Source organism: Orycteropus afer, unplaced genomic scaffold (genome assembly GCF_000298275.1).
Source record: "Orycteropus afer afer isolate SDZICR_OR568_19922 unplaced genomic scaffold, OryAfe1.0 scaffold00255, whole genome shotgun sequence".
Classification (NCBI taxonomy): domain Eukaryota; kingdom Metazoa; phylum Chordata; class Mammalia; order Tubulidentata; family Orycteropodidae; genus Orycteropus; species Orycteropus afer.
Window position 1 is genome coordinate 4,634,511 of NW_006921842.1, and position 21,958 is coordinate 4,656,468.

Sequence of the window (21,958 nt, forward strand, 5' to 3'; positions counted from 1 at the left end):
TCCTTTCAGTAACTTTAATCTCAAAACTCCAATAGCTGAAATCTTCATTCAGTTATAACTACGGAGCCCAATATTCAAATAAAAAATAATAATAAAAAAAATGAAGTAACTTTTAGATCTTGCTTACATACACAACTGAAGCTCTGGTGGTACAGTGGTTAAAGCATTTGGATGCTACCCAAAAGATGAGTGGTTTGAGGCCACCAGCCTCTCTGTGGGAGAAAGACCAGTAGTCTGCTTCTGTAAAAGATTTACAGCCATTGTAAACCTAATGGGGCAGTTCTACTCTGCCCTATAGGGTCACTATGCATCGGAGTTGACTCAGTGGTGAAGGGCTTGGTTTAGGGGTACATATACATAATACTGAAGAAGCCTGGGTGGCATTGTATTTAAAGCAGTGGGCTGCTAACCAAAAGGTAAGCAGTTTGAACCCACCAGGCACTCACTCGCAAGGCACCCATGAAGCAGTCCGCTTCCTTAAAGATTACAGATTTGGAAACCTGAGGAGGCAGTTCTACTCTGTCCTACAGGCTCACTAAATTGAAATTGCCTCGATGGCAATGGGTTATACATAACACTACAATCAATCCAAAATGTCTTAGCTTTGTCATAAATCATTTTGATCACATACTTCCTTCAAAAGCCCTCTCTAAAGAATCTCATTCCATCTCCTGTATAATTAGGTTTCATCCAAATCTGATCTCTCATGTAGTTTAAACTCCATGTACATAAGTTTTTGGGGACCTGTTGTTTTAAAGATTAAATTATTACCCTTATGCTTCATATGGCATATTCTTGAACTCAGACTCTAAACTACTGAAGGATGAGGCCCAGATGAAAACCTTTCAAAACTTCCCGTTTGGGTTCCCTTGTTTGAGTCAGTGGGGGTGACACCACACCCCATGCACCGTGCTTTATAAATGCTATTTCATTTGATATTCAAAATCACCTCGTCAGGATTTGTATTGTTTTCATCATCCCCATTTTGCACAAGACACAGGGAAGGCAGAGAGGTCACCTGGCTAGTGAAACAACATTCGAAAGTAAGCTAAAGGAGTCCAAAACCTGTGTTTTGTCCACACTCCCAAACAACGTCACGTAGCTGTAATTTCTACTACTCAAACTCATTATTTACTTTTATATAGTGTTCAATAGGGTCTATGTATATGTCTAGTTCAATCGATATCTACTTTTTGTTAAAAATTACAATACCGTACCTATTAAAACACATCTCACAGAAGTTGATTCTGCACTTACTGCTGCAGGACACATGCGGTCTCCACTTTGGGTTCTTCTGGCGTTATCCGTCCCTGCCTCATTAATTACATCCTGCTCTACACGTGGAGGTTGATACTCTAGTTTTCTCTCCTTTAGTGGAAGACTAGCTCGCAAGAACGTAGGCCTATTTCCCCAGCCCGCAGCAGGCACGCAGTAAATCTTTACTGAAGCAATGAATGGAAGTCTGTCAATGTACAGAATGTTACTTTGCAACGTGGGCCACATTTAAAATAAAATGACATTTATTTGCCCGACAACTGTGCAGATGCACAACGCACATTACAGAATTTCCTTCTGTCACCAATGCGGTTTTAGGCCCGGCCAGTTGAAAACACAACAGCCGCCATCACCTTCCACACCATGGGCCCCCGCCTCTTCCTTAGCACGTCCCGCCGAGCCTTCGCCGCACGTGACCACTCGACGTCACATGACCAATCGCTCTGTGGGCCCGTTCCTCGTCCCATTTTGCGCTTCCCCGTACAGAACACCCTCACCATCTGCTCCTCGGCCACCATTTCCCTCTTCACCCTTCGGGGAAAAAAAAAAAAAAAAACCCGCTACCAAACACATGGGGAAAAAAAGTGTGTCGAATGGGGAGCGTAAAGAAACTGAGAATACGGGGCTAGTGGCACTAACAAAGAGACCAAAACAGACGTCCGGGCGTTAAGACACTGGGAATCCTCGCGCGAAGATGAGCCGAAGGTCTCGCGAGACTTCTTTTACTGTGTGCCTCTGTCCACCGCGAAATTCTTCTCTTGAATTGCTACCGCCTTCCTAATTAGCAAGTCAAATGAACACCAAACGTACACCAGGCTGTTCTTAGCATCCAGTACCCGCGCATGGGTTAGGGCACCACACAGGCTCCTGATCCTCTCATGTCTAGCAGGGTTTGGAGGTAGTTGAGAGGGGGAGAAGAGGATTCGGAGAATCTCATTTCCTACTCGCTTCAAAGAATATTTTTGAATAAGAAAAAGAAAAGAACACCAAAAATCTTTCCGCTTCCAGTTTTCACGCTGGGCTGTATTTTATTTTGAAAATTGAGATAATAATTCCAGGTATACATAGAAGAATCACACCTGATCTGACCTACAAGAATGTAAGTTATTTACAAACACTCTTAAAGATACCCCAAGTTTTCTACTTCCCCCTCTCAAGTCTCCTTAAGGCCTTAGTCTCTCTGAAGCTTCTAAAATGTGAACCAAGACGAAACAAAGGATGGAGTGAATTCTGTGTCTCAGCAGGTGCAGGGTTACACACAAGGTCACTTACGTATGAGCCCCAATCCACAATCATAACAAAAAATTCATAGATAACACTTATTACACACTGGATGGTCCTAGTGGCAGATCACACTTTTAATAAGAGGATCTACGTTCCTTAAGTAAATTAAGATTAAATTAAAATAATAAATTAAGTTTTATTTCAGGGGAACTCAATTATTATCTTTTACAGTAAAGGTCCTGTCAGGAGAGTGGCAGGAAATAGGGACTCCGTTTAAAGACCCCTTTGAGTGAGAACTTTTTGGCTTTTGTGTGGAGAACTCGTCTTTTGTGCGGATAAATAGGAAACCCATTTGAAAATGACAGCAGGTGCCCTGTCAGGAGATGGTGAGAGTCAGAATGAGGTGGTAATTGTAGAAATTGAAAAAGTGAAAGGATTAGGACATGATAAAAGGGCTCAGAACTTTAGAAAAAAATGAATATGGACGATTAGGGAAAGCCAACAGCACTTAATGCACTTACTGATGAAGACTGAAGACTAGTTTTCAGTATAGATTACACCAAAATATAAAGAAAACAAAAACTCTCACAACTGGTCCAAAACATCATGATAGATGGAGAAAATGTTGAAGTTGGCAAAGATTTTCTTTTTATTTGGATCTACGATCAATGTCCACAGAAGCAACAGTCAAGAAATCAAATGATGTATTGCGTTGGGCAAATCTTCTCCAAAAGACCTGTTTAAAGTGTTCAAAAGCAAAGATGTCATTTTGAAGACTAAAGTGCACCTAACTCAAGCCATGGTATTTTCAATCCCCTCATATGCACGTGAAAGCTGGCTAGTGAAGAAGGAAGAGCAAAGAAGAATGGATGCATTTGAATCATGGTGTTGGCAAAGAATATTGAGTAGATGCACTGCCAAAGAATGAACAAAGCTGTCTTGGAATAAATGTAGCCAGAATACTCCTTAGAAGTAAGGATGGTGAGACTTTGTCTCACTTTGAACATGTTATCAGGAAGGACCAGTCCCTGGAGAAGGCTATCATCCTTGGTCAAGTAGAAAGTCAGCAGAAAAGAAAAGACTCTCCAGGAGAAGGATTGACACAGTGGCTGCCAACAATGGGCTCAAACATAACAACGACTGTGAGGAAGGCACAGGGCCGGGCACTGTAATGTTGTGTTGCTCATAGAGTCACTGTGAGTTGAAACTGACTTGGCCACAACTAACAACAATAACAACAACAACAACAGGACATATTGAGAGTGATAAGGGAGATGTATTACTGGAAAAAAAAAAAAAAACATTAAAAATAATTACATAATGGACTCTGTTGAAAAAAAGTTTCATATCGACTTCAAAAAATAAATTGATTATATTTACCAGGTTTTTCTCCAGCCTTTAGAATAAGAAAAACATCTACAATTTTAAAATAGACAACAGTAACAACAACAACAACAACAACAACAAACGTACTTCAGGTCTTTTCAATGTTCTCCTAGACCTACAGCACTTTCTAACAGATTTGCCTAAGGATCATCTCATTCTCTAGTCAGAGAATACTTAACCTTGAAGTTGTTTGGGCCGGATAATTCTTTGTTATGAGAGGCTGTGCTCTGTAGGATATTTGGCAGCATTCTTGGCCTCTACCTATCATGTACCCGTAGCGTCCTATGAGTCCTGACCATTTCCTCATGTGGCCAAATGGAAGGAAAAATTGTCCCGGTGGAGATCCAGTGCTCTGAGTATGTCACTTTGTCTTCATTTAGTTCTTAGTGATTAGGATATTTTACAGTTCCATAAGGGTAAATGCTAACTGGTAGATTATGAACTTTGTCTGATAAAGATGTAGTTATCTTCTTCTCTGTAAAAAAGCAAAACAAAACCAAGCAGTAGTATTGTCCTATAGGGCATTTTCCAGTGTGTATCTCATTTCGCAGTGTTATTATAGCATTGCTTCTTTCATTGACTGTAAATATTTCTTTCTTTCCTATAATTCTTTGAACCAGTGTTACCGTCCTGCTGGTTTGGTTCCCTCATTGAGTCAAATCTTTTGACAACTGGTACAATGACCATTGTGGACAGCCACAGAGACCAATGGAACAGAATTGACAACCCAGAAGTAAATCCATCCACCTATGAGCAGGTGATGTTTGACAAAGGGCCAAAACTCATTAAATGGGGAAGAAATAATCTCTTTAAGAAATGGTGCTGGAAAAACTGGATATCCAGTTGCAGGAAAGTGAAACAGGACCCCTATACAAAAACACCATATACAGAAACAAACTCAAGTTGGATCAAAGACCTGATAGTGAAACCTAAAACCATAAAAAATCATCAAAGACAAAATAGGGACAAACTATGGGGCCCTAATTCAGGCCATAAATACACTATCAAACGTAACTAAAAGTGCACAAACACCAGAAGACAAAATAAATGACTGGGACCTTCTTAGACACTTACGTACATCAAAAGTTTTCACCAAAACAGTGAAAAGAGAAACCATAGATTGGGGGGAAAAAATTGGCAATGATTTATCAGATAAGGGGCTATCTTTAAACTTTATAGAAAACTTCAACACCTTACCACAAAAAGACAAATAATCCACTTAAAAAACGGGCAGAGGACATGGACAAACACCTGAAGAAATGCTTTCAATCATTAACCCCGTTACTCACCGCCATTGAGTTGGATGCAACTCATAGTGAGCCTCCCTTGGGTTTCTGAGGCAGTATCACTATGGAAGTAGATTGCCCAACCTGCCTTCAGAGAAGTGGCTGGTGGGTTTGAACCACCAGCCTTCTGGTTAGAGTCAAATGCCTTAGGCACTACACCACCAGAGCTCTTATTAGCTCATTTCTTGTTGTTGTTGTTGTTTTATGCCTGGAGTCGGACAGACTCATAACAGATGCAAATCAAAACAACAATGAGATAACATCTCATTTCAGCCCTAGTAGCAAAGTTTAATAAAGTAGGAAACAATAAAAGCTGATGAGAGTGTTGAGAAACTGAAACACTCATATACTGCTAGCAGGACTGTAAAATGATGTGACCTCTGTGGAAAAGGATATGGTGTTTCCTTAAAAAACTGGAAGCAGAAATAGCATACCATCCAGCAATCCCACTACCAGGTACATCTCTTAGAGAAATAAGAGCTGTGGCACAGGCGGATAGATATACACCTATGTCCATCGCAGAACTATTCACAACAGCAAAAAGAAGAAAACAACCTAAATGTCCATCAACACAGGAATGGGTAAACAAGCTAGGGGACATACACATAATGGAATACTACACAAGGTGGAAGAATGATGAATCCATGAAACATCACAACATGGACGGATTTAGAGGAAGGAAGGTTGGGCAATCCTACTTCCGTAGTGATACTGCCTCGGAAACCCAAGGAGGCGTCGCTATGAGTCGGGTTTGACTCGACGGCACATAACAACAACAACAACAAACTGAGTGAAATCAGACAATCACAAAAGCACAAATATTGTATGAGACCACTATCGTAAAAAATCAAGAAAAGAGTTTCATAAAAAAAAGAAATATTCTTAGGTGGGAGGGTAAACCACTAACTGGAGGGTACTTAAAACCAATAAACACTTTAAAAAAAGGAATGAAGGAATGTAGGGAGAAAGGAAGAAAAAGAATTAGTGTTACGATCCAGTTTATCTACAGGGACTAATGTCCCTGTAGTACATTTTAGTGTACTTATTTATTTATAAGTAGAGGTCAAAACTGAGATGTTCATCACTAAGTGATTATCAGTTGTTTGTTAGTCTTAATCATTTCATTTTCCTTTTTGGAAAGTGTCGAGTGGCAGTGTTCCCGTTTTCTCCCTTGTAAGGGCAGAAGGCCTTTGAACATTGGTTCTGAAAGGGTGCTAGATGACAGAGAACGCAGAGACTCAGGACTGGACCTGTCACCAACACCTATAAATAAAACGGCAAACACATGTGGTACAATCAACCTCGTGCAGAGATCGCATTCCCGACGAGCAACGAAAGCAGTGTGATTCCTTCGATAGCTCAGTTGGTAGAGCGGAGGACTGTAGTGGAGATTCCCAGTCATCCTTAGGTCGCTGGTTCGAATCCGGCTCGAAGGAATTCACTTTTTGTAAAAACATTCTCGGAAAGGCACTTTCTATTGACACATATCGTGTGTGTACCTGTATTTAAGAGTATTTTCGAAGTGCAGCATATTTCTCTAATACTTTTGAATCATTAGTCGCCATATAACAATTAGTAATACGTGCAATCTGACTTCAGCCCTAGTTCATACACAACCTGTGGCGTTGGAATAACTCCGATCCCTGCCAACGTAGGTCAGAGACTGAATTGCTAAATTTGGGTTCCGGAGAAAGGGTCTTCGTCCCCCACCATGAGTTCAGAGTCACTGAGAGCCGCGGGCTGTCTGGGACCACGCTCACTGGCAATTGGTGGAGCACGCGCGCCCCCTTGTGGTCTAAAAGTTCTAAGGCTGTGGGAAGGTTTTTTTTTTCCCAAGTGGCAGGCTCGACTATAGGCAGCCGCCTACAGCCGCGGGGTAGGGATGAAATTCGGGCGGGACTACTACTTGCACTCTGTTTGATTATATGGTGTTTGTTCTCGCTACTGCTGAGAAACTTCAGTGGATATCAGAATTACTTGGGGAGATTTTACAAAGCGCCTATACTTTGGCCACTTTGGAGGCGAGATCCAGGCATTGGTATTTTTAAAGAGCTCTCTATGTGATTTCAATGTACCGCAAGGTATGAGAACCACTGCTAGAAGACAAAAAAAAAAAAAAAAGTTTCAGGGGTAAAATAATAGAAATAAAATAAAATCATGGAAAAAATCTGCAGAATTTCTAATTCATGTTGGGAATTAGCTCAATAGTAGAGATCTCACTTAACAATAGAACACATTTACTGATTTAGTGTCAATTTCATTAATACATATTAGTCCCACTTCCGCCCTATCTCAGAAAAGATGACCTCAAATACGGTCGAGTTCTCAACGACAAAGATCTTGGATTAAATCAAGGAAGAATTGTTTGAAGATTTTGTGTCTGGCAATTTTTTTGTATTTTCCTTCCCATGCTCCAGACCTTTTAGTCTTTGGGCAAACGGTTTTCACATTTTGGTGTGGATCAGAACCACTTGGAGAGCTAATAAAGCCTGTAGAAGCCCAGGTTAGTTGAAGGAAGGTAGTGGCTTGAGATTACTGTTTTAAACACATTGGAGACTATCCCTGTTGGAGCTGCTTGTTAGGTGTCATCTACTGGGTTTCAACTCATAGGGTCCTTATGAACATGCAATAGAAGAAAACGTTGCTCCGTCCTGCACCATCCTCAAAATCATTGCTATGCTCCATCCTGTTGCTGCAGCCACTGTGTCAATACATCTAATCAAGGGTCTTCCTCTTTTCCTAAAATTATGTTTTTATTATGATTTGGATGAAAGTTTATAGAGCAAATTTTGTTTCATTACACTGATTGCAATCCCCATAATGTAACAGCTCTCTTCCCACTTCCTCCCAGTGGTTATCTTTTCCCTCTGTCCTTTCTTTCAATCCCTGCCCTCTGAGTTATCTTCCTGTGCAAACACTGCCCTTCGGATCTCCCATAATTGGTTGTTCTAAGGATTGTACTTACCTGGTGTAATTGTTCACCTTGTAGGCCTATTGTTTGGCTGGAAGCCACATGAGTGAGTTTAATTCTAGACCTCAAGGATGACTAGGGGCCATAATCTTGGGGATTTCATCATTCTCCACCAGATCAGTAAGCCAGGTCTTTTTTATGATTTTGAGTTTTGTTCTACATTTTTCTCCCACTGTATCCAGAATTCCCTTAACTGATCCCTTTCCGAGTGGTTGACAGTGGTAGCTGGGCACCATCTATTTCTTCTGGTCTCAGGGTCATGTAGGCTAAGGTTCACATGGTCCACTAGATCCTTGAACTAATTGTTGCCACTTGTATTTGATTTTCTTCCTTCTTTTTTTCCTTCAGATGAGGAGAGGCCAATTGTTGCATCTGAGATGGCCGCTCTCAAGCTTTTAGGGTGTTTCTCTTTTCCACTGACCATCTACCAAGCATGATGTTCTTCTCTAGGGACTGGTCCCTCCTTATAACACGTCTAAAGTAGAAGAAGCAAAGTCTTGCCATCATCGCTTCTAAGGAGGATTCCAACTGTACATCCTTCAAGACAGATTTATTTGTTCTTCTCACAGTCCACAGTACATTCTATGTTCTTCTCCACACCACAATTCAAATGCATCCATTCTTCTGCAGTCTTCCTTATTCACTGTCCAGCTTTCTCACGCATATGAGGCTATTAAAAAGACTATATATGGCTTAAGTCAGGTGCACCTTAGTCTTCAAAATGACATCTTTGCTCTTTAACACTCTCAAGAGGTCCTTTATAGCAGATTTTCCAGTGCAAAACATCCTTTGATTTCTTGACTGCTGCTTCCATGGGCATGGGTTGTGTGTTCTGGTTCCCTAGGGTGGCTCTGACAAGAATATACCACAAAAGGGATGGCCTTAACAAACAGGAGTTTATTCTCTTACAGTTTGGAGGTTTTAAGTCCAAGTTCAAAGTGCCAGGCTCTAGGGGCTGGGTGAAGGCCCCTCAGCCTTGGGCTTCAGCTGTGCCTCCAGCTCCCAGCCCACTGAAGCCGGAGGCTTTTCTTCACTCAGACAGCTGCTGGCTGCTGAGTCTGCCAAGCCTAAGGTTGACAAGTAACAAGGCACAGTCCTGATGTTACCAAATCACACGGCAGGCCGTTAATTCAAGTCCATTGTAAGTCCCAATATTGGCAGAGCATGACAGGCTGCTGAACAACACGGCTACATACAGGGTTCAAGGTACCATAAGCTAGAGACCATTCCCCAAGGCTTCTGCTTATATATAGGAAGCAAACCACATTACCTAACGCAGCTACTCAGCTGCTCACAGTACATTCCACCATGGAGTTGATTACCAGTCTCATCATGGGGAATACTACATCCAGCTGCCCAGCCACTCAACCAGGCCCAGCCAAGTTGACACATCAACTGAACTACCACGTTGTGGATCCAAGTAAAATGATATCCTTGCCAAGTTCAATTTTTTCTCTGTTTTTCATGTGTTGCTTATTGGTCCAGTTGTGAGGATTTTTGTTTTCTTTATGTTGAGGTGCAATCCAGACTGAATACTGTAATCTAGAGACTGGTCTAAATTGGATGCTCTCAATTAACTTCTGGGTTTTTGAAAGTGAGTTAGGGTCAAAAGCATAACAAAGAAAAATAGTCCAATTCTCTTTTCAAAGATAGCATTTGGGATTGGGGTGCAAAGTTTATTAGCTACTCCTGAACTGAGCTTCTTCTTATTCTTCTTCTTCTTTTTTTTTTTTTTAATTTTATTGTGATTTGTGTGAATGTTTACAGAGCAAATTCATCTGTACAGCAGCTCACATACACTTTGTCTCATGACATTAATTATAATCTCCCACAATGCAACAGCTCCCCTCCCACTTCCTCCCCATAGCTACCTCTTCCTGGTGTCCTTCCCTGCCATGCACTCCTGACTCCCGAGCTGTCTTCCTGTGCATACACAGCCCTTCTATTCTCCCATGATTGATCTTTCCAAGGAGTGTATCTACCTAACTTAAATGTTCAGCTCCTATGCCCATCTTTTGTTTGGCTGGAAGCCACAGGAATAGGTTCAATTCCAAACCTGAAGGGCAGCTAGGGGCTATAGTCTCAGGGGTTCCCCCAGGCCTGAACTGAGCTTCTTGTCAAGGCACCTTGGACTCTAATCCAGATGGGTTCTCCACCACAATTCCCCTCTCATCTTTTGAGCCTTATTCCAGTGTTTTGGCTCTCTAGTGCTGCTGTAACAGAAATACCACAAATGTGTGCTTTAATAAACAGAGATTTATTCTCTTACAGTTTAAGAGGCTAGAAGTCTGAGTTCAAAGTGCCAGCTCTAGGGGCTAGGTGAAGGCCCCTTGACCTTGGGCTTCACCTCTGCTTCCTGCTTCCGGCCCACTGGAGCTGGAGTTATCTCTTAACTCAGATAGCTGCTGGCTACTGAGGCTGACAAACCCAAGGTCAACAATAAAATGGTACAGTCCCAAGATTATCAAACAACATAGCAAGCTACTAGTTCAAGTCCAGAGATGGTCCCAAATCAGCACACAACATGGCGGGACACTCACTGATGACTTGGCCAGCTGCAGGATCCAAGTGTGCCAAAAAGCTGCGGAGATCTGTCTCAAAGCTTATTCTTATATACAGGAAGCAGACCACATCCCTAAGGCATCTACTCACCTGCTCCAGTAGATCCCACCATGGAGTTCATTACCATTCTCACTACAGGGAATAATGACATCCAGCTGCCCAGCCACTCAAAACCAGGCCCAGCCAAGTTGACACACAACTTAACTACCACATCCAGCGTCACTAGCAACATCAGTACCACCCCAGATACAGCTAGATGACTCCGGAAGAGAAAAAGTGAATGTGAAATGAAAAAACAAACAAAGTCATTTCCATTGAGTCTATCCCAACTCCTTGGGTTTCCGAGGCAGTATCTCTATGGAGGTAGATTGCCCACTTTTCTTCCCAAGGAGTGGCTAATGAGTTTAAACCACTAGTCTTATGGGTAGCTGTCAAATGCTTTAGGCCACCAGAGCTGTCAAATGTGAAAAGACAAATCTCAAATACAACCACACATTCTCTGGCTCTCCACCATCTCAATAAGAATTGGAAGTGAATTTCTCCCTGTTGTGAAACTGAAGAGCAACTCAATAGGCAGGATATGTGGGAAATAGATTCTGAGAATTAAAATGTAATGTTAATATACAAAGGACTAAAACATAGATTTGCAAAAATCACATGGCAGAGACAAAGATTTAGATAAGGAAATTATGATGGAAATGCAAGTTGGTTATTTTAGCCCTGTCCCAACATGAACATACTTCAAAATGAGTGGTTCTTCATGAAAAGACCATTCCTATGAAGAAATGGGCGCTTATTAAACTCACACCACGTTTTTGTCAGGTACTTGCAGAGGATGAAAGAAAGAAGTCAGAGGACAAGAACATAAAACTGGAGAATGCGGGCATCGATCCCGCTACCTCTCGCATGCTAAGCGAGCGCTCTACCATTTGAGCTAATTCCCCAACTGGACGTGTGTTTGTACATCCTTTACACTCTTTAAAACCTAGAAGTAATTCATGATTTGTCATTTCTAAGTGTATTAGTTACTATTTGTAGTTAGCCGGTAAGACCAAGTGCCGGACTGTGAATCGGTGTGATCAGATAACCCTTGGAGAAGTTCCGCCCCTGCAGGATCACTTTCGACCTGTTTCAGCTTACTGGGTTCTGTCGGGAGAAGGACACAGAGTGCTGGTGGAGCAGGACGCGAAGTCCACAGAAAATCTGGGCAATCAGTCATACATTTAACGGTGGATTCGTATCAACGGAAACTGGGAACCGGAAGGACATTGCGGTGCTGCTATGAAGGAAAATCAAGTTTCTCAAGCAGTGAGGCTCGGCGTTACCTTTCCCAATAATTCCCTTCAATCCCTAAGCCCCTAAAATTTCCACACTGCTGTCCCTAGAAACAGATTGTCCAGGGTCACTATGGTCTACGAACGCCCCTTAAGACCCTCTGTCTGGCTTTCTTTAGCACCTCCTGTGCTAGGCCACGAGGGGGCGTGCGGCTGGTAAATTTTCTCACTTCATTCTGGCTTCTGTAGTTCTGATTTCCCTCAAGGGTTGTGTACACGTTTTTCCCCCTAAAATAAACAATAGAAGTTAATATATTTATGGCTGCAGCCTTAGAACCAGAGTCCTTGTTAAAAGACAAAAGCAGTTGCCTCTTTTTCTTGTAGGTCTGTCCAGTGTATTGGTGTGTTTTCAGAAGTTGGTCCAGAAGAGCCTCTGGCCCTCCCCCAACATCTCCACCTTCAACTTCTTCTTTGCATGAATTCCTCTTTTAAACTGGTGAAAGATGATCAACATTGAAATGGACAAGGCCAAAGAGCTTATTTGAGAAAGTGACTCTATGTTTGTAGGCTGTGCAGGGCACCTCTTTTCAAGACCTTTATACTGCCCTTAATGCTTCATCTTCTCTTTTGCTTTCTCATTGCAATTTGGGTTGGGGGGCGGGAAGGTAACTTTCTGTGGAAAGAAACTCCCATCTTACTGCACCCCCACAAATTAGGCATGAGAGTTAAAAACTTAAATGATCCAGGCATGTGAATAAACCCATCAATTCCCTCAAACCAGTTCAACGTCAGCCTTGCCTTGACTCTGTCATGATCATTGAGAGCTTTCTTGTTAGTCTTCTCTGGACAGAATCTATGCAGCTACAGATGTCAATCTGATCTCCACTCATTCTTTTCTCCCTGCTTCTTTCCCATGACTCTATTGAGGGGATAAGTGTAGAACTGGAGTGAAAGAAAATAGCTCAACCCATAGCTCAGATCCATGAGTTGTGTTTTGGCGTGACCTGTGAACTGGGTGCAGCTGGTTTGTATAGAGGCTTTGAGCCATGAACTTGGAGGTCTTGTTTCCAGTAACATCAGATTAGGTATTAAATTCTCCAATCTCTCAGTTTCCACAGAAGTAAAATGAAAATCAAGACCCAACCAAACTCACTGCCATTGAGTGGATTCCTACTCACAGCAACCCCCTTTGCATTTCCAAGGTGGTAAGTCTTTGGGGAAGTATATTATTTTTATTTATTTTTTATTGTGATTTGGGTGAAAATTTACAGAGCAAATTCACTTTCCATACAGCAGTTCACATACACTTTGTCTCATGACATTGACCACAATTTTCCACAATGCAACAAAACCCAACCAATTAATCCCCACGATTACCTCTTCCCAGTGTCCATCCCTCCATGCACTCCTGCCCCCTGAGCTGTCTCCCTGTGCATAGGCAGCCCTTCTTTCTCCCATGATTGTTCTCTCCAAGGAGTGTATCTACTTGAGGTAAATGTTCAACTCATATGCCTGTCTTTTGTTTGGCTGGAAACCACAGGTGTGGGTTCAATTCCAGATCTGAAGGGCAGCTAGGGGCCATAGTCTCAGCAGTTCCACCAGGCTCTATCAGACCAGCAAACCTGGTCCCCCCCCCCCCCACCTTTTTTTTTCTCCAAATGATTTTGAGTTTTGTTTCACATTGTTCTCCCTCTCCATCAAGGATCTCCTATATAGATCCCCTTCCAAGTGGATGACAGTGGTAGCCGGGCACCATCTAGTTCTTCTGGTCTCATAGTCGTATAGGCTGCAGATTAGATGGTGTACCAGTCGCTAGGACTAATTGTTTCCATGAATTTTTGTTTTTCTTCATTCTTCTTTTCCCTGGACGAGGAAAGACCCATAATTGCATCTAGATGGCAGCTTGCTAGCTTTTAAGATTTTGGGGAAATATGTTGCCCAGCTGTCTTTCCACAGAGTGGCTGGTGGTTTTGAACCACTAACTTTCTGGTTAGCAGTCAAGTGCCTTAGGCAAAATCAAGAGTGTTACCTTAGAATTCACAAGGAAGTTTCACCACTGGTGCAACTATTGACTTTAAATTTCAAACTCATCCTTCTTTCACTCACCTTGTGGCATAGGGATGGGACTCTATAGTCCACGTGGCTGTTTTTATTACCTGATTCCTGTTAAGCTTTGCCAAAGGGAGGCCAGAGAAAGAAGTCAAGGATGGAGGAGGAAAGGTGGACGTGCTCCTTCCTGTTTGCTTTCTGAGACTTCTTGTTCCTCTGTCACCTGGAAATTATTTCTGTATCTTGGAAGAGATTTTGCTGCATTAGCAATTGAGTCCAGCAGTATCCTGAAATTTCACCATACGTTGGCATCTCTGTTGCTTTTACATTTGGTTTCCAAGACCCGGAGAGGATACCTGATAATATGGGAGAAAAACTACCCATTTTCCAAGCCCCACCGTCACGCCCTAGCTTTTTACTCTCTGTTAGGTTAGGAAATGTTACCAGATGATAGTTGCTTACTTTCTCAAGGAAAGGAATTTAATTATTGAGTTAAATATGCTTTAATATTTCTGATGGGAAGTGTTGTAGTTGCCATTTAAACAATTTAAAAAATTTGTTTCAATCATATAGTTATGGAGATATTTTACAGAGAAATCCACTTAATAATCTTTTCCTTACATGCATCATCAAGGAAAGCCTTTTCTCTCCAGAGGGTTTATAGCATATCGCCCATTGGGGTTCATTCCTACCCTAGGTGCAAGAAGCTGAGCCTGCAACAATCCCTGCTAAACTTTGATATTTGACAATTTGCTTTGAAAAATGTGCATTTATATTTCCATTTAAAATTGTTGAGGGTTTTTGTTTCGTTTTAATTGCTCCACTGTGCAATATAATATGAACCACCCAAAGCATTTATCCAACTAAAAAAAATTCACACACACACATACACGCACAAAACACTCCACACACTTTACTCATTAGAGTTATGAATGTACATGATTTCCCCTTAGAATTTCAGAAAGGAGAATCTCAATAGTGCTACAATGCACTGGACATTGCTATTTCATGATCCTGGAATCTTTTACAACCCAGTTGTCTGTATTTAGGGTAACCTACCCACCAGCCACTCCTCGGAAGGAAGGTCGGGCAATCCTATTTCCGTAGTGATACTGCCTCGGAAACCCAAGGAGGGGTCGCTATGAGTCGGGTTTGACTCGACGGCACATAACAACAACAACAACATCATTTACCTAACAAACCAAAACACTTTTAAAAGGGAAAAGAGGTAATGAGACAGAAGCACATCAGGCCTAATCCGAAGGATTCACCTTTGCTATATCAGTCCTTGAGAGCTCTGGTGGCTCAGTGTCTAAGGCATTTGACTAAGTAGAAGTCGGTCGGTTTAAACCCACCAGCCACACCTGGGAAGGAAGACTGGGCAATCTACCGTAGAAATACCGCCTCCGGAACCCAAGGAGGGTTTGATATAAGTATAATCAACTCCACGGGGGTGAGTTTTTTTTTTTTTTTTTTGGTATATTATACCTTGAGAAGTAGGACATAAGATGCTGGGACTGTTTTATTTTGAGATACAACTTACATACTTAGTAATATCATAATATCTTAAAACAACCGAATACATTTTTATATATTTATAAATTCATAAAACCATATCCAAGCCATTATATGGAACACTTCCAGTCCATAAAAGGAATACTGAGGATTAGCTATACTTTCAATATAAATATAAACACAATATAATCAAAGTGAAACCAAAAGGCTCCTTTCAGACCAATCATTTTAAGGTTTTTAAGAGAGGTATCTATTACCACTCCTTCGATAGCTCAGTTGGTAGAGCGGAGGACTGTAGGTCGCTTAGCTAGGTATCCTTAGGTCGCTGGTTCGAATCCGGCTCGAAGGACGATAGTTTTGAAAACTGCAGGCCTAATCTCCATAGATGCTGACTTTCTCAGATGCTTAGACCCTTTCAAAGTAGATACATATATGGTGGCGGTTGGTTGTTGCTTCAGGGAAAGGTTGGGCATTGCTAGCATTGAGTTTTCATTTTTCACTTGTGAAATTTGCACTTGGCAAAAGCGACGCCCTCTTTTTCCCTCCTTTCCTGACCCCAACTGTCCTGCGGCATCCCTGCCTCTGGCCCCCACCCTTGTTTCATCAAATGCAATTTGTATTCCCACTCCTGTAACTGAGTTAGGGTTAAGGTTCCTGCCATGTCCACGCCAGACCAACAAATCAGGGACCGCGCGCATGACATCATTCAGTTGAAAAGGCTCTCGGGAAGTCTGTGGAAAGCAAGGAAGTTCTCTGGCTCAAGGTTTTCACTTTAATTTCTGTTGGCTATGCGATGGCCATCGGGGACCTCTGCCATCTTGATTCTTTCGAAGGAGCCATTTTATTGGCGACAGTTTCAAACATAACACAAAAGCAGTAGATGGTATAAATAACTCATTGTACCCATCACCCAGATGCAACCACCCTAATTAAACAACTATTTCTGCATCATTTACCCCTAAACATACATCCTGTCCCTGATCTTTTTGGATAAATCCGAAACGTGATCTCATTTCTCCCGCAACTGCTTTCTTTAGGTCGGTGTTAGGATTAAAAACGAATCAAACCCGTTCCTCGCGCCCTACAGCTCACACACTAGGAGGGGAAGAAAATTGACTAAAAAATTTTCTTCCTTCAAATTTAACCAAGAGTTCGGGTGGGTACGCTGGAAAGGTGAGGCCACCGCTAGTTGAGGTGGCCGCCTATGCGGAATGTAGTTGGGCCTGTGTCTAGGGAAAAATTATCGAGTCTGGATTGTAACTGCGCGAATATTTGCCACCCGCTACAGTTCTCCTGGGTTGCTTCGTTCCTAGAGCGGATTCGAGTTGGAGTGGAAAAAAACAACGGACCAGGTTGATTTATATTAATAAGTAATATAAGTATTAATATTGAGTAATAAAAATAGCCCGGGCGTGGCTCTCACAGTGGTCTCAGAGATTGCAGATTGCGGAAACCTCGCGCCATGCTGCTCATGAAGGGCTCGGATGGCGCCCCCTCGTGGCCATGTCCTTGGACGACTAGACAGGGCCCAGGCGAAGCGCTGAGGTTGTCAGGCGAGGCTGACTTACTAATATTGGTGACGAAACACAGATAAAAGAGCGCATGAAGTGGCTAAGTGGCTAAAGCATTAGACTGCTAATCAATCTCCTGGGCGCTGCATGTGTAACTTTGCTTGAGACTGAAGACGCCAGCCCTGCTGCCAGGTCATAATTACTACTGCTGGACTACAAGGAGTCAGGAGTTGAGAAGTCCTGCCTGACCTCAGGAATAAGAGCAGAAGACAACACAATGTGCATATTTCCTGTAGCCATTTAAGCTATGGAAGCAGAAATCTCAGGCCAGAGGTGGAACATATATATGAGATAGTCGTGAAACTCATAGTGATCAACATCAAGAAATGGTCTTGTGTGGTCATTTTTAAGAGCACAAGCAATTCGGAAGGTTTGGATTTGTTGATTTCATACTATAATTTTCAATCTGTCTTGGGGAAAACTTGTCCCCAAAGAATCATATAGCTTGTACTTCTGACACTATACTCTGAATCAAAAGAAGTGTGGATTACTTGCCCTTATATCTTCAGTCTTGGGGAAAAAGCATTCAAGGCAGATAGAACTGTAACTTTAAAGTCCCTGAGATGGAACTTTGTAGGTAAAAGAACTGGCGAGATAACTGTAAGAGTTTTTCAGAATAAAATCAATTCTGTATTATCATGTGACCGGAAGACCGGAAGCTCTAGGGCTGCTCAAGTGAGCACTCGCAATCTAGCACGTAGGGGAAAATGCCGAGGCTTCTTTCAGGCACCATTTCTGCCTTCCTCTCTGTGAAAATTAGAGAAGCTTTTATCTGAGAGAGAATGGACTGAGATCCTGAGGTTTGACAGTGGAATGACAGCTCAGTAGTGTCCAAGGCATTTGACTGCTAACCAGATGGCTGGCAGTTCGATGGCAGTGAGTTTGGTTTGGTTTAGTCCCAGACTCAGGCCAGACATGTGGGAAATACCACCTGACACAGAGGCTCGGTTTTTCTAGGCTTCCTCCTCTGCCCTAGCTTCTCCTATTTCTGCTGAATTAGGTTAGATTATTGGAAACAATTTTTCACTACATCAGATATTCTTAGTTTCTCATGGAAAGGAATCGAATCACTGAATTAAATCTTAACTATGTGCCATCAATATTTCTCACAGAAATCATTGGACAAGACCTGTTTGAAGAAAAATGACATTTTTTTTCCATCAGTATTGTTATGGAGAACTTTCATTTTAATAAGCAATTTTTAAAAATAAATACATCAACTGGATCATCTTTTCCATAAATACATAATCAATAAAAGTCTTTCTACATTGTTTCCTTTTTTTACCCATCGGTGCTCATTCTGTCTTAGAAGTCAGGAACCTGAGAGCCATATTTGGCGCTTATCTGCAATGCACTACACTATCTCTATAAATGGAATATCTACATTTTCTTTTTAATCTGAAGGGGGAGTTGTGTTTCATTTACGTGCCTCACTATAATTGTGCAATACATTAGCCATGTAATTCCTTTTTATAAAAAAGTTAACACACACACCTCTCATATTTCATTAATGCATTTGCGTCTATACATAATTTTCCTTCATCCTTCAGAAAGAATTTCAATGTTTCCAAAACGAATTGGGCAGTAACTCTGTTTCGAGATAGTACGCTGCTCTTCAACCCAGTTGTTTATATTTAGAATAACCTTACCATTTATCCACCAATGAAGGAAATTCTGAAGGAGAAGGCGCTAAGCAGACCGCATAGGGAGACAACAGGCATTAATAGGCGCTATGGATCTATATACGCGGGGAGCAGGACATAGAATATTGGTGGTGGATTTTTTTTCATGAACATATATATGCACACACACACACTACACTTGATCTTAACCAAAAGGCCATGTATATAATAAAAAGCTCAGATCTTAAATTTTTAAGGGGATGAATTTTTGCATATTTATACACTTGTGCAATAACCACCTAGATCACTTCATAAAACATTTCTAACACTTCAGAGAACTCCCTTATATTTACCTGCAATTCTGAAATAAATTTAAATGGAACCAAAACAATAGCATTGGGAGAAATACTATTTAAAGTATCCTAAGAAACACACGGGAAGGCTCCTTCGATAGCTCAGTTGGTAGAGCGGAGGACTGTAGGTGTATCATACTAGCTATCCTTAGGTCGCTGGTTCGAATCCGGCTCGAAGGACTCGCCTGCCTTCTTTTTTTTTCCCCTCCGTTGACATTCTGTGGGTTCGGTAGCAAAAGCTCCTTAGCGCATGTAAGGGAACTTAGAGAACAAAATGATAAGTATGCTCAAATATGTACTTCTAGTAATCTTTAAAAAATATATATACAACCCATCCTATAAAGAAACTGCTTAACAGTAGTTGTTTCCCAGATCATTTGGGTCGCTGGAGTAAGAAGGGGTCTCTTACTCCTATTTTCTAATGATTTCTACTGAGAAGGGGGCAGGAGGAGTGTGAGGAACGGGAAGGACGCCCTACTTTCAAGGTTTTCATTTATGTATTATATATTTTTTGAAGGTTTGACGATACTTCTGTTATGATGGTACTTTTTGAATAATCATGACAATTTCAAACCTACATAAAGTAGAGAAAATCATGTGATGAACTCCCATTGCCGCCATTACGCTGGCAGAATTGACAGGCACTCTTGCATTATCTACTCCCTCTCATACCCGTCCCCAGTTCCCTATCTTTTGAAGAAACTCCAAAGTGTGCTCCCATTTCATTCACTGTTACTGTATTTTGAAGACGTCGGTGTCAAGAATTTAAAAGCGGAACCCGCGTCTGTTCCTCTCACAACTCTTTCATAAAGGAGCAGAGAACACGTGACAGAAGTTCTTTCAAAAAAAAAAACAAAAAAAAAAACCCACATTGAAATGGGAGGATGAGAACTCAAGGAGTCCAGTCTAATTTATTAGCGGTTTCGATACTCCATGAAAAAACGCGGGCATAGCGTTACTTAAGGAATATGCTGGGGCCTGTTGGGCAAAAGTTGTCATCGCAGGTTATTACTGTGGACTTAAGTGTCACTTAACTAGAAGAATGGCGGTTCAAACGCACCAGCCACTCCACAGAAGGAAGACTGAGCAATCTACTTCCGTAGAGATACCGCCTCAGAAATCCAAGGAGGGGTCGCTATGAGTCAGATTCGACTCCATGGCAGTGAGGTTTTTTTTGTCAGTTCTGTACGTTGCTTCGCGCCCGCGCAGGAGCTGCGTGGGTATTATCTGGCCGCAAGAGGGCAGATTTATGTTGATGCTCCTCAAAATCGTCTCAGCCCCCTTCCAGAAAGATGGTGGAGCAAGCTTTCATGCGGTTTCACCCAGCCGCAGTCAGAGTCCACTCCACTGTGGAATCCAATCAAAGGAACCGCGGCGCTCCACTATGCAGTAAAGGCGCGGATGGCGCCCCCTGGTGGGCACCTCCTCGGTCGACTAGAAGGGGTGGAGGTCTAAGCTGAGGGCGCGGGCGCCGGGAATGAGATTCCCATTTTCTTGTAGTAATCACCCCCAGGACCACCTGGATTCTACGGTTCCACAAACAAGGGAAGTGTGATTTTGGATCTCAAGGGGAAACCTATCAGTACAGGACCTGGGAAAGTAGGACTGAGTAAGCCTGAGTTCCGGCCGTGTGTGCATCTGACAACATATATTTGCAACAAAAATACAAATAAATAATACATGTATATTACATGTATACATGTAAATACAAATATAAATACAAACATGTAACAGACGCCAGATAAGGTTTTTTTTAATGAAATACATACTTGTCACATATTTAGACATCTTATTCACAAAATAAAAAACCCCTGAAAGTTAAAAACTTAAATGTGCAAAGTACAATTAAACTACATTTTAAAAACTTAAACAAAGTATTCAAAATACTAAATTAAGTTTTCAAATCTCAAACAATCAAATATTAGAAATGGAAACTTCAGTAAACTTTAAAGTTGAGTTCCTCACCAGGTCCTTTGGTAAAAGGGTATTTTGATCACTAGAATATGATAGTTGTTGCTGTGTACCTTAGATTCTGACTCACAACAACTGTATAGGTCAGAACTGCCTCATAGGGTTTCCTAGGCCATAATCTTAACACAAAGGCATTCCGCTGTGTGGATCATAACAAATTATGAATAACATTTCAAAGAATGGAATTCTAGAACACTTAATTGTGCTCATTCAGAACCTGTAAATAGATCAAGAAGCAGTTGTTTGACCCTAATAAAGGGATACTGCATGGTTTAAAATCAGGAAAAGTATGCATCACAGTTCTATCTTCTCACCATATTAGTTACTCTGTACACTGAGCAAATAATCACAGAAGCTGGACTATATGAAGAACAACAAGCCATCAGGATTGGATGAAGACTCATTAACAACCTGCCATATGTATATAGGACAACCTTGCTTGCTGAAAGCAAAGAGGACTTGAAGCATTTACTAATGATCAAAGACTACAGTCTTCAGTATGGATTCCTGTCGTGGCCAGCGCGACAATTCTAGAACAGGGGGTAAGAGAATGAGTTAAAAATGAGAGAAAAGTTAAAGGATGGGAACGGGAGGGACACTCAGAGCCATTGCAAAGCAGTGCCAATTTTATTATAATTATTCTCAAACTTATATACAAGTTTAACATGGGAAAAGTGCACCATTCATATGTCATACAATCAATCACAAGTTAATCAATATTGGGAAAAGTACATGCATATACAATTGGCATATTAAAATTTAAACTAACATTCCTGTTCCCATAAATCAAGTCACCACAACTTAGGTCACCTTAACTTCTTAAATTCTATACTCATTCTTCTATGTAACTATGTTCCCTAGAAACCTATGTTCCCTAGCAACTAGTTTAGATTGGCTTC

The 21,958-nt window shown here is 41.6% G+C and overlaps 4 non-coding genes across 4 annotated transcripts; 3 read left to right on the forward strand and 1 right to left on the reverse strand.

The window, feature by feature from the left end:
- The first annotated feature begins 6,519 nt into the window (after nucleotides 1–6,519).
- Nucleotides 6,520–6,607, forward strand: TRNAY-GUA. The gene is given in 2 exon segments: nucleotides 6,520–6,556; nucleotides 6,572–6,607. It is a non-coding gene; the product is annotated as a tRNA-Tyr (tRNA).
- A 4,968-nt stretch (nucleotides 6,608–11,575) lies between these two features.
- On the reverse strand, nucleotides 11,576–11,648 carry TRNAA-AGC. Its single transcript has one exon. It is a non-coding gene; the product is annotated as a tRNA-Ala (tRNA).
- A 4,155-nt stretch (nucleotides 11,649–15,803) lies between these two features.
- TRNAY-GUA lies at nucleotides 15,804–15,891 on the forward strand. Its single transcript is given in 2 exon segments — nucleotides 15,804–15,840; nucleotides 15,856–15,891. It is a non-coding gene; the product is annotated as a tRNA-Tyr (tRNA).
- A 3,288-nt stretch (nucleotides 15,892–19,179) lies between these two features.
- On the forward strand, nucleotides 19,180–19,268 carry TRNAY-GUA. Its single transcript is given in 2 exon segments — nucleotides 19,180–19,216; nucleotides 19,233–19,268. It is a non-coding gene; the product is annotated as a tRNA-Tyr (tRNA).
- Nucleotides 19,269–21,958: the final 2,690 nt, after the last annotated feature.